Genomic DNA, 17,634 nt, shown 5'->3' with positions numbered 1-17,634 from the left:
CGCCAATAAGACCAAGGGCATGGAAGTGACCATGGTGTGTGACAAGCCGCCGGTCACCGGCCGAGTGGCCTTCTCTGTTGACAAGGAGCATTGTCACCCATAAAATACAGCCCCCTCCTTATTAAAATGTGTGCCATGATCCCAGTATTTGACATAATTCACGTAGCTTACTCACTTTCTTGTCGGTATAATGGTCCCACAGTTGTCGGACTTGTTTTGGCCTGTTAACCGCGGTGAAGGGGAACTTTTTGAAACCCAAAAAGGCTTACACGCCTCTCCTTGGTGCAGCAACGAAAGCCTGCAGCACATTGGGATGGCGTGATGCGAAAAATAAACGAATTAATCCGCAAAATCAGCTGACTCAGCAGTCCATCTGCACGCTATAAAGCAGGGGTCGTGAATTAAAAATCCTCTGGGTCCAAAATTTAAAAATTACAACAATCTCGGGTCCGGAAATATTGTTAATGCTTTTTTTTTTTTTTTTTTTAAATAAAAAATACAAACGTATCTTTACGTGGCCGTACATTCAAAAATGTAAATACAATATAAAAAATACATTTATAGTAAGTAATAAATAATATTTAATAATAATTAATTAGTAATAAATAATAAAGCGATTATATTGAGCCCTTAATTCCGCTATTTTTTGAGAACGGATAACAGAGTTCATAGGAAAACTTTGTGAAATAGCTGCGTGCTTCGTCTCATAGTGCCTTTTCAAATTGCTGCTTTTTACAAGCGCTACCGTTGTTCGGTCATTCCATACTACGCGGCGAAGCGTCTACACACCGCTCAGCGCGCTTGCGCAAGCATCCGAACGCATGCGCACATCGGTCAGAAGCGGCGAGTACTCACTATTTTTGTTTTTATTTAGTTTTTTAGAACCTTTTCATTGCCTCAAAAATACTTTTTGCATGTGTTACCCTCTCATACTTTTAACCATTGCGTTTTTATGTGTTAGCTTTGAAGCAGTTGACCACATTAGTCACGTAGCGTATTTAAACCGTCCTTATTTGGTATAACTGCATTTAAGTATTTTCTTAAGGCATTTTTAGTACGTTCTGCCTGTATGCATCCAAACAAAACAAGTTTAGCACGCACAGTAGTACTTTGAGTGTCAAATTCGAGTAATGTAGGACGTTTCGCCGATGTAGCAGATTTTGGCAGAACACCGTCTCTGAACAGATGAGGCATGTGCTGCCGCCAGGTAAAATGAACAAAAATGTGTTGGTCTACTCCTCCTTAAACACTCTGTTGTCTACATCAACCTTGCGTCGTTTTGAGCACGCCATTTGCCATACCTTTTCGCCTTTTCTCCAACTTCATTCGGCTCAGGTTTTGGCTGTTATTCCGCAGAGTCTGGAAAGCGAGTGTAAAACATGCTGTACTAAAAAAATAACTTTCAAATGCTTCACTCCCATTGGCTGGCTCACGCGCGTCACCGCTAAGGTTTTTGTTTGTTGTCAACCTCCGCTCTGTAAACCTTCAGAAAAAAAATGATTTTTGTTGTTGCAACGTGTATTAGTCCGGACAGCTTGAGATCCGGTCCAGACGGCTCGGGGGTCCGGAACCGGACCGAGGTCCGCGGTTCCGTGACCTCTACTATAAAGCAATGACTGTATTGTGAGATGGTGACCTGGGAGACGTCAACTTCGCATTCTTCTTCAATCCAGGAAGTCATTCATTTTCATGGCGTGGGATTCAAAAAATTGCATAAATATATCGATCACTTCCCCACACATCCAATTCATTCAGGAGCATAAAATACTGCGTGAAATATGAAATAAACGTGCTTTTTGCTGTCATAGGCTCTTTAAGGTCACTTTCTGTTTATTTTGGGTACCTTTGTGATGTTTTGGGGTTGTTCCTGAGTCACTTCCTGTAGATTTAGGATCACTTCCTGTCAATTTAGCGGCAATTTAAGGAAAGTTTTTTTTTTGTGTCAAAAATATTGACAACCAATAGAGATTTTTTTTTTCAGGTCTGAGTTGAAAATCATTAGGTGTGAATAGAAACATCGTCATTGGAGTTGAGCGTGCTATTAAAAAATGTATAGGGAGGTTTTTGTCAAATTTTTATGTTCCTCAATTTTGTCAGTTTTTTTTTTTAATGCATATATTATGTGAATAAGAAAAACTACAGCAAGTAGCATTTTTGAAAAGTTGAAATTTTATTTTTTTTGCCATTAGAATTGAATGTTTTTTTCTTTAAGGGATTTTTTAAACATTTGGAAGTTTGCTGCACGTCAAAAAAGTGAACAAAAACCTTTTACAAATTTTCTATGTAAGCCGTTTTACTTTGCATAGCATTCCCACAATAAACAAAAGTGATCAAAACAAAAACTCACTCTCACGCTTTTAAACTTGGCATAGGTAATAAAGCCCAGGTTAAAGACAAGCAATTATATAATCAACCCACACGCGGATACATTCGATTCTCTTTAGTATTTTAGTTGAACAAATCTCTTTGTTTACAAGAATATGATATATGTATATTCTGCTGACTGAAAAAAAAAGACTTTTTAGAGGATGTGAGTAATCTGTTGTTCACACTATGTTTGGGTTGCTGCTAAGCGTTGGCACTATTATAATGTTCTTTCACTTGCAATTGTTTCAAATGTGAGTAGGCAGCCATGCAGCCTGCTCACTGTCCTCTGACTTTAACCATTCGCCAATCAGGCTTAGCAGTGTGTTATGTCACATCAAGGCTATGCATGTAGCTGTGGCTCATTTAACTCAAATTGCTGCCTGCAGATGTGCTTTGGTGTGAAAGGGCAAGGGTGCGACTCATCCAGTGATCCTCCACCATCTCCAGAACCCTCTCATAATAGACAGCAAACTAGCCATTAATCACATGGCGGATGCAGGATAATGAGTTTACAGCTCTGGCACCCATTTTATTCAGCTATCATTGCTTAGATTTGTTTGAAAATATATATATGTCTTATCCGAACCCTCTCATGCACAAGTTATGTTTTTTTTTGTTTGTTTGTTTTTTTTAAACCTTGCAATCACTCATTTAACTCATTTAACTGTCATTGATGATGCTATGTTGATTTTATTTAGTTTTTATTAATACTGTATTAATTCATACATTTTTTTTATAACTAAAAAAATATAAAAAATACAGTAATATGTAGGCCTACTGTATATAATATTTATATGTATAAATTGCTCATATTTAAGTTTTTTAATGACTAATGAACTATAAAGGGCTACAGGTCTTAAAGTGTCAACTTTTGAAAAGCTGTCCACTGTTGTGACCACTGTCACTGAAAGGGTTAATAGATTAATTAATTATTTTTCTAATTGTTGGGGTCTAAAACACCTTCTTCAATTTAGCTGCTGACCCAGAGCGAGGGGACAAAGGCAGGACACAAGGAGGCAGGAGGCAGAGAGTAGACTTTTACCAAGCTGCAGTTTGGGGAGAGGTGTGAGATCGGGCAACATGACTAAGAGCGTCTTATCGAAGTCTCTCTCAGAGCTCCCTGCGCTGCTGACTTTTATTGAGGGCTTGTTGCTGGGCAGAATATAGTTACAACACTGTTGACCAACGTGGCAGTTTCGATCGGGCAAGTTCCTTATTCTAGTCATTGATTATATTAACAGTCACACTCATTGATTAAATTAACAGTCACACTCTTGAGCGAGCAAGATAACTTTGTTTTGAACACAGATTTGCACTCGAAGTAGCTTGGCAGAAAAGTACTGAGACGTTATGTGATGAATCAACATATGTGTGTGTATCTATTTATCAGCAGAATGTGAGCAATTCCCGGTAATAAAAATGTAAGCACATGATTATGGGCTAAAACTGTATTCTTCATAATAGCTTGGGAGAGCGCGTATAATAGCTGTGGGAGAGCAAACTTAAATAACCCACAGAGTATAATGGTCATAGAATCAAGCATATCTTACACTAATTATGTCCACTCTTGTGGTTGTTTGATGGAAGACTGCAATAGTAGTGTGGCTTTGTGTTCATGTGTAAAAAACGTACATTTTGGAGATGGGTTATTATTGACATATTGCTCCAAAATTGATTAATGACAATGGCAATTAATGCGATTTCATTTTCCTGAGTAATAAGTAGGGAGGTCCCGATCCATTATCTTTGCATCTATCTTGCATCTATCATATCTTGGAGTCCTAGTCACCTGATTTTGAGAGTCTGCCGATACAGTCTCGATCTGATACCGAAGTTTTTTTGTTTTGTTTTTATTTGAGCAAAAGTTCAAACATATTACAGTACTGTAGTTTTTACAGTCTACTTTCGCTTTTTCCGGGAGTATTGCGGAATATAAAACCTTTTTTTTTCTTCTTTTTTGTATCTTTTGGCAATGCCATTGCATTTCTGGATGATTTTGTTACTTTTTATCCCTTAAAAAGTATGTGTGTATTTACATGAATTTACATGAGGCCTGAACAATATTGGAAGACACTATCATTGCGATTTATGGGTGGGGGGGTTGTGATATATTGCAATATTATATTGCAATATTAAAACTAGAAGAATTTTTACCAGATAACTTGAATAGCTCTATTTGGGATAGGCCTTAACGATATTGGAATACATTAAAATGGCGATATACGTATATTGCCAAGCTTCCGCACTTACTTTTTTGGATTCGTTGCACTCGTGCGTCTAACTTTTTTCTGAAAGGGAACCATGGATAGAAAGACTTGTAGTTCTTAAAAGATCAACATTATTATGAGTTAAAATGATGTGATATTAAAACCCCTCTTGATGCTTTTGTTTTTATACAATTTGTAAAATTAATTTAACTAGTAGGTCGCCATTGTTGTTGACCTCGCAGGGCGGTGACGTTACTGGATTACGCTGCCGGGCTTCCAGAATATGACTCTAGCGACATAAACATGTCATCTGTTCAGCCCTTTTAATTTGAACCCGAGAGAAACCTTAAAGAGCATGACAGCACTGTCGATATTTCACAAAACGAGCAGCAAAAGCAAAATGAACGGGAAAGACGGGATGAGACGAGACAAGAGTAGGACAAAACTGGTGGTCGACCAACATTTACTACACCGGCGAAATGTTGAATTTGACAGCCAAAGTATTACCGTGCGCATTCAGCTTGTATTGTTTAGATGCATACAGACAGAACGTGCTAAAGATGCCTTAAGAAAATACTTAAACGTAGTAATATAGAAAAAAGGTGGTTTAAATATTCTATGTGACTAATGTGGTCAACAGATCAACAATTCGCTTTGAAGCTACCACAACACAATGCGAGGATGAGTATGAGTGGGAAACACATGCAAAAAGTACTTTGAGGCAATGAAAAGGTAATAAAAGACTCAATAAAAATACAAATTTTAGTACTCACCGCTTTTAACCGATTTGCGCATGTTGTAGACATCTCGCCGCGTAGGAAGGAATTGCAGAACACCGGTAGCGTTCGACTAGTGACAGTGACAAGCTACGTCATCATCTCGAGCGTTGATTGCGCACATAAAACATGGCGCCCTCTGTTGGTCAAAATATGTACTAAATATTAGAGATTTTTAAATCAATGGCAACATTTTATGTGTTTCTAATAACATATTTTAGTTAAAGAGAACAATTGTGGTTTACTGGAGCCGACAAGTCTTTAAGTCCGAGGTTCCCTTTAAGGAGCACCAGCACAAAAAGTAGGCGCACCCACATTCATTCATTCATCACTTTTAACGCCATACTTTTAATCACTCTCCATTAGATTATATAATTCATATGAGTGAGTCCACTCAAATTCACTCTCGCTTTGATGCGCATGCTGCCGAAAACAGCCTGTTGACAACGAAGATTGACTAAACGATGATTAACGATGATTGTAGAGCTACCAAGCCTTCTCTCGCTAGATCAAAGCTACAAACCTGTCAGTCATCATTAACTTTAAGTATCAAACGCCGGCTGCACTGGTGAAGTAGCAGGAGGGAGGGTGAGAGGCTGTACAAGCATAAAGCAGAAAACCATAAATATGGCAGAAAACACTTAGGTGACTTGAAGTACCGCTCTGAGACCCCAAATTTGGCCACATTTCAAAATTGTCCTATATGCCTATATATGAGTGATACATCATTGGAAAGCTTAAAATCTCAATTTTCTGGTTGATGAGAAATTTTTGAACAGGATGACATTATAAAAAAAAAGTTAAACAGCAAAACCCTATTTTCAGGTCAGAGCATGAGAGGTCAGAATTAAAGACCGCATAATTTTAACGAGATATTATCGCGTACTTACCTCTTTTCGATCCAAAAACTCCATGTAGCATGTATCACTGAGTGTCAAGACACAGCTGTGAATCGCCAGAGTCGGATTTAGGGGGGATTTTTTTGGGCGAAACATGGTAATATAAGAAATCTCAGACATCAAGGAGTGGTCGAGATGTTCTTTTTCATATATTTACCCTTTTAAATGTTTTTATTTTTTTTCTTTGTATGGATAGATTACTTATTATCTAAAATATTGAGGGAAATGCGACAGTAACAAAAAAAATACAATTAAGCGATAGTTATGAGGGAGATATACGTGACTTATTTACAGACACCATTTTTTTTTTCATTGTGATGTAATCTGTTTAAAAGTTTAAAATATGCGAGTGAATAATTTTTTATAGTCGTTTTTTTTTTTTTTAAACTAAATATTAGACATCAATTAATGATTCTAAGCTAAAAATGACAGCCATTTCGAATAATAAATATAATTACATACCTCCCTTTCATTGCTGGGTTGAAACAAAAGCGGTTGCACGACGTCTGTAAACGGGGGTTTCCAGGGTAAAACGGACAAAATAAAAATAGTCCTGGGGCTTATTGCGCCATGAAACTGCTATGGCAGCATATAGATTTATTGTTCTATAAAACACAACAGTTCTTTTGGCTTAAAATACAGCAGTTTCTTTTAAAGAGGGGTGCAAGAGCAGAAACTGCTTTTTCAACCTTGTCTGTGTTTTCCCGCCATATATATTTTTGATTAAAAACCCGTTCCTTTTCACCCGGTTCTGATCCTCTGAAGAATGACACGATTGGCCCAATTTCTGATCAGGTGATCAGATCGGGAAATCCATAAACTATATGAGTGGAGTTTGTTAGTGTAAAACGGGCTTGGCTCTGTGATCATGATATTCGCTTCACGTCTGTAAAGTGATATGAAGTTCAAAATGGTGATGCTACAATCACACATTTGAGAATTGTATAAAATAGTAGTGGCAACTTGTACCATCTGCCACCTCACCAGCTGCTCCCCATGCAGTCAGCTGTGAGCCCCAGAGAAAGACTGGTAGAAATTAGGACATACTGTGGAGACGGTCTCCCTACTGTGCATCTGTTTTGTCACTGCCTTTTAATAGGGTTACTAAATATATGTGTTGAGTGTATTAGTTTACACAACAGAATCAAGACAAACACGTAAAGACATCGTCCCATTCCATAACCATAAAAATTAAAAATTGATAAAAAAAAATTGGCAGTCAATTTTCCTAAGACTTAATGTGATAGAATGTGTGGTCTGTGACCACCACACTATTTCATAAAAAGGCAGATGGGACCAAAGGTGACTCTCATTTCCATAACAGACTTAAAAACCGTTATTAGCAAAATACAAGGCGGTCTTTCTGGCACAACCAATTATGATCGGTGTGACCTTTGGCCTTCAACCTACAAGTCACGTATTAAAGTATTATTTTTATATATAAATAAAAATTACAGACAAGGGCTTCAGTTGTGTATTTTTGAATCCACTCTCAGGGTTGGAGAGCTCTGTCTAGTTTTGGGGCTTTTAATTTGGGATAGTTATTGATGCAATTTGGCCCCATGTACCCTCCTAGGAAGATAAGGACTGCAGAAAATGAGTGTTACATAATTTCAAATAGGAGACGATAATGTGGCTATCTGTTAGCAAGGGCTATAAAGAGGTGTTAAAAATTTTAGTTAGAGTGCATAGTCAGTTGTGGTCAGAACTTTACACTCATCATGGGCATTAGTGGTTATGTTGGGCTTTTTTTTCACTTGATGAGTGAGTATATCAATTCAATTAAATTTTTCAATTCAATTGTATATGTATAGCCCTATATCACAACAAGGTTGTCTGAGAGGGCTTTGCAGAGTCAATATGATACACAGTCAGATACAGTAGATGAATTAGATGAGTTCATGTCTTGGGCATCCCCCATCCTTAGACCCTCCATGGCGGCAAGGAAAAACTCCAAAAACCCAGTGGGAAAAGAGAAACATTGGGGAGAACCACAGACAGGAGAGATCCACTCCCAGGACGGGCAGGCTATAGAGTCACCAGGACTGAGGATGGGTATTAGCAGAAGGAGTTCCAGTTTGTAGAGATGCAATGGGGTGAGGGAACATGAGGGGGTCCATCTAGCCAGATGAGAAGGGGGGGGGGGGGGAGTCAACGAGGACGTCCATCCAGCCAGGGGTCAGGATAGGGGGGAAAGGGGACACCGGGTGACTAGTGATGAAGAGACTAGTCAACTAGATATATACTGTATATATTAGAAAAGAGAAATAAAGTAAAGACAAGTGGCAGGTTGAGTGAAAAACAGGGGATAGGACTCAGTGGCTGTTCTTCCCCCAGCATTATAGCTTCTAGTGCAACTTAGACTGAACTGTGAGTGCAGTCTGTTTTCAACTAGCCTTACCATAAGCTTTGTCAAATAGGAACATTTTTAGTCTAATCTTTATTGTACAGACTGTGTCTGCCTCTTTAATATTAGCTTGAAGCTGATTCCATAAGACAGGAGCTTGGTAACTAAAGGTTCTAGCTCCTACTGTACTTTTAGAGACCCTGGGAACTACCGGTAGACCTGCATTCGGAGAACGAAGTGTTCTGTTGGGGCGGTATGGAACCAGAGCATCTGTGAGATAAAATGGCCCAGAACCATTAATGGTCTTGAATGTAAGAAGGAGGATTTTAAATGTAATTCTAAACTCGACTGGAAGCCAGGGAAGGCAATAATATCTGACTGCGGGCGACAGCCTCTACAAACTACGCCCACGTAATGCTACAGTAGATATCACATGTGTATAGAACTAGATGTGAAATGACAGACTCTGCTGTGTTAGCACATGTATAGAAAACTAGATGCGAAATGACAGACTCACCGGCGTTAGTAAACAGCCACCATCTTAAAGCAGTAGACTTCTCTGGTAGGCTGTTGTAGCGAACCTTCCAAGCGAAACTAATTAACTTTTTATCTAAAATACTCCTCAATCGGCAAAATCTTGACTTGAATCCATCTTTAATAGAAGAAGAAGAAAGAAGAATAGAAGAAATAGAAGGGAAATTATGGAATAACGGGAGCAATTTTAACAACTTTAATGGTTGATTCACAACATTACATTAATTGAATGTAGTTTAAAGTGCCTGTGACACGAAAAAGCATGTTTATTTCATAATACACGCATTTTTTTTTTTTTTTTTAATCCTGCGCCATGAAAATGAGTGACTCTGGCAACAGCCTCGAGTTGAGAAAGAGGGCGCTGTGACGTGTACGGAGAAAGGAGTCCTCTTCACTATAAAGCGTACTGTTGTATGAGAAGGACTAAGGATTCAGCTGATTTTGCGGATTAATACGTTTATTTTTCGCATCACGCCAGCCAAACGGCTGCAGAAAAATCTTGCTGTACAAGGGAGAGACGTGTGCGCCATTTTGGTTGTTTCAAAAGGTTCCCATTCACTGGAGGACATTGGCCAAATCAAGCCCTACAACTGTGGGACCATTGGACTTAAGAGGAAGTGAGTAAACATCGTGTTTTGTATTATGTCAAATACTGGGATCATTTTAATATGTAGGTGGCTTGCATTTTGTGGCTGACATGCTCTATGTCCCCTCGGCTGACAACCGGTGACTTATCGCACATCCCCCCGCCGAGAGAGCACTATACTCTGCTTAGTCCACTCTTCATGTGCCAGGTGTTCTGTCAAATTTTCCGACCGATCAGAAATTGCAACTTTGAGTTAAAAATAGCCGCGAATACAGTGATTACAAAGTAAACACTACAAACTTTCCTAAAATAAAGGACTACTTATGTTTGATCATGGATGGGCATGTAAAAAGCTCTCCTCATACACATTAGCTGCACATGTTAGCTGCAACACAACTGCAGCCGCCCTCCTCTACTGAGTCTCTCGGTGTTTACGACTTCGCCGTGTAGTAAAGCATTATTTTGCCATATTCGTTTTGACCATTTGGCAGCCACAAGCTCCTCCGACGTTGGCCGGTTTGTTCAGCGGTCATTGTCCAGCTGCTTCCCCTGCGAGCTCTCCTGTCCGTAGTAGCAAGGGAACAAGCTGTAAATTGCTCTCCGCCGGGCGGTTTCCCGATCGGCGAATACAATCGACAACCCAGTCGTCATGTGAAATGATCCGGGCTAGTTATGTGTGATTTTCCGCTTCGAAGACTTTGAAACATCACTCGGTTCGGGTTAGTATGTCGGCTAGCTGTCACGCCTCTTGGTTTGTTTACATTCTCCGAAGCCGGGTAAGGGAAATGACGTAAACCCGATTTAGGTGGCATAAAATATCGTTGGGGAGGTGCGACAGTAAAGGTGAAGTCGACAGTTTTGACCATTATGGAGTCATTTTGCCATGTCGTCTTGAATAAATGCATTTTTATTATTTCATACTCCATTTAGCACAAGACCGTTATTTGTCATGACCATGCCATTTATTTAGCTATTTGGGAAAAATACTTGGATAAAAATAATATCCTGTAAAAATATTCGCGTAGAGAGACTGAAACAATGACATTTTGTAGCTCTCTTCGTCACGTTTTCCTCGTTGTGAATACTTCCCCCTCAACGGGCTGACTGGTCCTTCTCAAGCTTTTTATTTAGCTATTGGGGAAAAATACTTGGATAAAAAGAATACCCTGTAAGAATATTGGAGTAGAGAGACTGAAACAGTTACATTTTGCGGTTCAAAATATCATTCTAATTCACATAATAATCCTATTTAAGAGTTTTTTTCTCCTGTCATACGCACTTAAAGCTACTGATACGGAGTGGGGACTGGAGTATTTTATTTACCGTTTTGAACTGTTAACTTGATAGTGAAATCATAGTTTATTTAAGCCTGAGAAGATTTTTGTTCAATTTTTGTAACTGATGTACGAAACATTAAAAGCAGCTCATAGGTGGGGGTGGGGGGTACATTAATAATCGATTTATATAATTGAATTGTAGCCTCTGAATCGTAATCGTAATCAAATCATTAGGTGCCCCATGATTCCCATCTCTTGTGGTCAGTCCCACCAGTTTGTTCATTCGCCCCTCCCAATCCAAATGGATTGGACATTTGGCACCGTCAATAGCAGCCAATGAGTTCAAATGACTCAGCAAGAAGACAAAATGGAATAGGAATCGAGACAAAGTTTGATTTGTAATCTGATTCATTGTCATCTGAACAAGAATAACAATACGTAAGTACTGCATATTATGTATTGATGCATTGCATTCTGAACATACATTTTATCCCCCACTCATCAATGTATTTTTTGTCCTTTTGTAATTGCATACAATGTTTTCTAGTTTCAGTGATTTTTCTCACACAAGCAATTCAAATCCTTTGATTTCTACATTCACTGATGGGACTCGGCAGACAAGATTATTCACACAAGATTCCAGAAAAAGAGATAGCAAAATATTTACTTGGTTATTTAATTTCACACCCAATGGGTGGGCAGGCCTACCATCGTCTCGACTATTTGTAAAAACACAATTAAAAAAAGCAAGTTTCTATCCTATATCAAACTTTTAAATGTAGTTTTCAGTCTGATGAGATAAACTAACTAATGCTATATATTATTTACTGATTGTCCAAATTGAAAGTGATGTACATTTTATCATTTGTTGTGGAGTTTTGACCTGTTGCATTGAAAGGAGGCTTTTGTGCTTTTTGTTTCATGATGCTGTAGTCTGGACTCTAAAAGAAGTAACTATTTATTTACAACAGTGTCACAGAACAGATTGGTAAACTTTAAAAGCATCGCTCTTATTTTTAAGTTCATATACTTGATGTTAATTTGCATGACTAATGTGTGAATTTCAAGCCAGTCTGGGATCTGTGTTCATTACCAAAAGGGAGGAAAAGTCTTTGTAATGAGCTCTTCTAATGAGATGACTATTTATTTATTTATTTATTTTAAGTTCTGACACCTTGATTGTGCACTCTACGTGGCGCTAATGAGATGCAAACATTGTAATTGCTGTCAATGGAGCTGCAATGTCCACTTAAGTCTTAAGTGCTTCAAATAGCACATCTGTGAGAGGCTGTATGTGTCTGGGCTCAGATCATCGTCTACAACCTGTAATCTAAAATGGGGTAAAAATGAATTGTGGTGAGGATGTCGGGGACATATAATAGCTTTCATGGCCGAAGGGGTAATTATTATCTGTTCTTCTTGCTCTGTGATGGTTTTTTTCTACGAGATATTTCTATCACACCTCATAATTTCTTGCACTGTCTTAGTTTGCCTTAAAACATGCTTGTTAGGCCATGCATACATCTTCTTTTATCAGGTGAATACTCCATTATTGCATCCTCAAGACTAGAGATCAAACGGGTTTTCAGGACCGATACCGATTATTAGTAGTTAGAGGGGCCGATAACCGATTTTTGGAGCTGATATTCATTTGCAGTATAAGTGTAAACATTGGCGTTAAAAAATGAATAATGCAAACACTGAACTTCACTGAAAGGCCTAAAGCATGTTTATTGAATCACACAAATAAAAAAATAATAGCTCCAGAAGTGACTGAATTTCCTGAACCAGAAATAAATAGTTCTCTGGAAAAAAAAGTGTTGTTAAAAAAAAAGTGTGCCGCCTTCATAATGCAAATTATTTTAAAACAAGAATAACATAGAAAAATGCTTGTCTTTATTGAATGCTTCATTGGGTGAGTCTAGTCAAATCCGCTCCCCGCGCGCATCACACAATGAGTTGCCAAAGCATACTAGTGTTTAACAAGCTAAACGATGATTGACACATTTGGCGTCTTTGAAGGTAGTGCTGCCAAGCTTCTCTGGCAAGATCAAAGCTTTAACGCCTGTCAATCATCGTTAACTTTAACAAGCTAAAGTTGCAGTGCTCTTCTGACCAAGAAAAGCCGAAGGAAGGAGAGTGAGGGGCAGTTTACATGGCGACTCTGCAACACGAAGACGCAATGACTGAGTAGCGGAATTGCCTCGCGTGCATATGGAGTCGGTGAAGACGTAAGGCGAAGACGAAAAATTCTGAATCCTTCCAAAGTGGAAGAATTCGATTGCGGGGGCTTGAGGGGGGCTGGCTCCGCATGAATATCAAAAGCTCCTGCCCCGCGGGACCCGCACCGATAACGTCAGCACTCGTACACGTCACATTGGGCGTGTGCAGCGGTGCTATTAAACATTAAAAACAGCTAATGGCAGAAGGTTGGCTTTAATTTGCTGTTTCAATAATATTTTTAAATGTAAATATGTTGAATGTTTCCATTTTTTGTCTTTTTGAACAAAAGAAAATGCCATTGCTTGGAGAGGGCGGGCATGTTGTCTTCTGGACTGAGGAGGTCAAAATGCATCATTCGCTGTTACCTTGTAAATCTGCACTGCCCCCTAGGGCCTGGCATGAATACTACATCGTTTTCATGCCGAATTGCGACATTGTTTGAAAGGAGACGGAACCATATAAATGCATATTCAAATTTTTTTGTCTTCTCGGAGAGTCACCATGTAAACTGCCCCTGAGGCTGTATGAGCATGAAGCAGAAAAACATAAATACAGGTAGCCCCCGGGTTACGACGTACACGACTTACACAATTTCGACTTTACAACGCCGAAGTCCCATTCATTTTGTTTCCAGTCGTGTTTTTTTTTTTTCCTAAGTCGTGTAAACAGTACCTAGTTCTTGCCATGCCTCCTCCCCCAGCAGCGTCGGCGCCGTCCTGCAGTTCTGACGGCGTCAGGTACCCGCTGTCATCTCCGGTTCTCATGTGTCCGCTTGAGAAGCGCCCTTTTCTGCTTGGGAGCGTCATGACACCTGCCCCAACCTCCGGTTCTCCTCTAATCGACGACAAAGCACCTTTTTCGGACTGGGTTCAAGCAGCCACCCGCTGTCATTTCCGGTTCTCATGTGTCCATTCGAGAAGGGCCCTTTTCGGCCTCTGCTTCTCCCCAGGCGCCGACTACTCTTGTGAGTCCCGATTTGGATGGCGGGCTCGCGTTAAGAGAGGCGACCTGAACGGCCATGATATCCCCCCTCTTTCCCCTCCCTACTCTTTCCACAGCGCCATTTTTCCTCAGCAAAGCAACTCACGAGTAAAGCCCGAATATTTTTTTTTTTTTAAAGCCCGAATAGTCGTTCAATATAAAGGCATTTAACACAACGTACCTCACAGTATCTTATTTTTTACTTGATCTTATTAATATGACGTATAATACATGGTTTTGGACAGTTATTCTGTATTTAGAGGTACTTTAAGGGTTAATTCTACGGTGGCCGAGAGGTGTCAGGCGAAATGCAAAGTCCAAACACTTTGCAAATAGAAAAAGCACGAACCTCAATTGCAAATGCTTTGCAAAAGAAAAAAAGCACGAATGCAAACTGCCACAAAACGATCCCCAATTCCTAAACCGCGATCGCAAATTGGCAAAAGCACATACGCCAATTGCCACAACACGACAGCAAATGGCTTGCAGCACGAATGCAAATTGCCACAACACAATCCCCAATTCCTAAAGCGCGAATGCAAATTGGCAAAAGCACGAACGCCAATCGCCACAACACGACAGCAAATTTCTCGCAGCACGACCGCAAAAGGCTCTTTGTGACCATCTCTACGGGACTCCGTAAAGTTGCCCCCCCCATCAGACGCAAATTTATATAAAAATGATGTTAATCATTTGTGCTACAACGGTTTTGTAGATACAGTATTATGCTTTTAGTGAGATATTAATTTTGAGTGGGGACGTCACTCGTAGCTTTTTCTTAGCTTAGCTCCCGCAGCTAATGGAGTGTACCAACTCTCTCAATAACAGAGGGGTGTCCTAACAACTAGCACGAACAGAACACAAAAAAATTCGGGTCCGTTTTGCGGTAAATTGTGGGGCTTGAGAATATTAATTTTGAGGTAATGACGTCCCTCTAAGCCCCTCATTTACTGAAAAATGGTTCCGAATTGCTGCCATTCGTTTGTGCTAGTTGTTAGAACACGCCTCTGTTATTGAGAGTTGGTACGCTTCATTAAAATAACAGAGGGAGAGAGTTTGTACGCTCCATTAACATAACAGAAAAAAAAAAAAAAGGCCGATACCGATGTACATTAATTAATTTTATAAATATCGGGCATATATATCGACCGGCCGATATATCGGTCTATCGCTACTCAAGACTTTATTTTAGAGAAAACCCCCCCAAAAAAGCTGCCATATAGTGAAAATAGTATAGCCATCAAATGCCTAACATGGCACAGTTAGGTAGCATTGTAGAAAGAGCATTATATGCCAAAGCAAAACAGAACGCATAAAGATGGTGGCCGGAAACAGATGCATGTGAGCTCTGTTACGCTATTAAGCGCCACAGAGGCAGGCTCATTTATCCTCCAAGACCATTGGTGCCAGAGTGTAAATGCTTTGTTAGAGATGCTGCTTGCATGCTGTTGCTCTGCAGAGGCTTGGCTTCGGCGCCATCCTTCCTGTTACAATGTATTTATCTGGAATCAAAGCAGAATTCTAAAAGTGATGGCCTACTTTAATTCCTCTTTGGAAAAAAAAATGTTTATTATCGTGTATTATCTGGCAATAGAACAAGATTCATTATAAGTCAATGGAGAGGTGTCATTTTTTTACCCAGTTCATTTTCATATTTGTTAAGGCTTTTTTTTTTTAACCATGTACACCTGTAAATTAAAGATGCACGATAAAATCGTTTACCGATAATTATCGGCCGACAATGGCAATTATAACGTCACACAGATAATCCAGATTTTAAAAAATGCAATAATGCAATCCGATAATTACCGTACTTTTCGCACTATTAGGCGCACCTGACTATAAGCCGCCACCCACCAAATTTGACACAAAAGCGACATTTGTTAATAGATAAGCCGCACTGGACTATAAACCGCAGCTGTCCTCCCTCACTGTATTACGGGACATTTAAACCAAAAGATATTAACCGGTAACACTTTATTTGACAGCAGCATCATGCGACTCATAAGACCGAATGAACCACCATTCATTGCTACAAGAAGCTTCATTTGGCAATCACTCCTCTCGGGGGAGACAGTCAACCTCGACTGCCACCTCCGTCAACACTGTTGTTGTCCAACATGCCTCCTAGCATACATTGCAGAGCTACAAATGTAAATAACAATCAAAATTCATGTTCTGTGCTAATTATGGGGCAGTTTACATGGCGACTCTGCGACACAAACACGCAATGCTCGCCTCGCGTGCATGTGGTGTCGGCGAAGACGGAAGGCAAAGATGAAATATTCTGAATCCTCCCTCCAAAGTGGAAGAATCCGATTGCGGGGGGTGGAGGGGGGCCTCCTCAGCATGCATATCAAAGGCTCCTGCAGCGTGAGACCGCGCCGTTAACGTTAGCACTCGTAAACGTCACATTGGGCATGCGCAGCGGTGCTACTAAACATTAAAAACAGCAAATATGGCGGAATGTCGGCTTTAATTTACTGTTTTAATCATATTTCTGAATTAAATATGTTGAACGTTTACATTTTTGTGCCTTTTTGAACAAAAGAAAAATGACATTGCTACGAGTGGGTGGGCATATTTTTTCTGGGCTGAGGGAGCTGGGTGGGGTCAAAGTGCATCATTCTCTGTCGCACTGTAAACCTGCACTGCCCCCTAGGGCCTGGCATGAATACTACATCGTTTTCATGCGGAATTGCGACATTGTTCAAATTGAGACGCAAATGCAAATGCCAATTTGTGAAATGTATGTATTCTCGGAGAGTCACCATGTAAACGGCCCCTATTTATTCAGTTATTGTTCCAGTTGTTTCATTAATTGCTAGTTACAATATTTGGTAACACTTTATTTGACAGTGGTGCTTCTCTCACGATTATCGCAATCATCTCACTTTTGAATGGATGTAAAAGATCCGAGCTGGGCATAAATGGAGTTAGTGACAAAATTTGCCGGATGACACTTAGTGACATCTGTCATAAGCATTCAGTACTGCCTAGGATAGTCTCATGGCAAAATTATGGCAGTCTTATGGCATCGCTGTCAAATAAAGTGTTACCTACTAACCCAAATATATCAACAAAGCCGCAGTGGAATATAAGCCGCAGGATTCAAAATTAAGAAAAAAAGTAGCGGCTTATAGTCCGAAATTTACAGTATATACAATACTTGATTTAGCCTCCAAACCTGCGCAATCAACCTCTAACCTGATAAGCCATTTAAAGCTGCATCACAAAGATTTGTGGAAGGAATATGAGGCTGCTGCTAGTGCGGAGGCTAAAGCTAACAATGGAAAGCTAAGGGGCTTGTAATGATCAGAGACGCTTTTGACCAAAGTGACCCAAGAGCCAAAGACCTGGATGAGAAAATAATGCAGGTTATAGCCTTCGGTGACCAGCCATTTACAGTCGTTGAGGACATGGGGTTTCGGCTCCTT

General features: G+C 39.8%; 1 protein-coding gene across 7 annotated transcripts in view; it reads left to right on the top strand.

Moving 5' to 3' along the window:
* Positions 1 to 17,634, top strand: part of LOC130922696 (adhesion G protein-coupled receptor A1) — a 264,480-nt gene that overhangs the window by 164,560 nt on the left and 82,286 nt on the right. The window lies entirely within an intron of this gene.

The sequence above is a fragment of the Corythoichthys intestinalis genome, chromosome 10 (assembly GCF_030265065.1).
Source record: "Corythoichthys intestinalis isolate RoL2023-P3 chromosome 10, ASM3026506v1, whole genome shotgun sequence".
Taxonomy (NCBI): domain Eukaryota; kingdom Metazoa; phylum Chordata; class Actinopteri; order Syngnathiformes; family Syngnathidae; genus Corythoichthys; species Corythoichthys intestinalis.
Note: the sequence above shows the minus strand (reverse complement) of the source record. Positions and strands in the feature narration are given on the sequence as shown.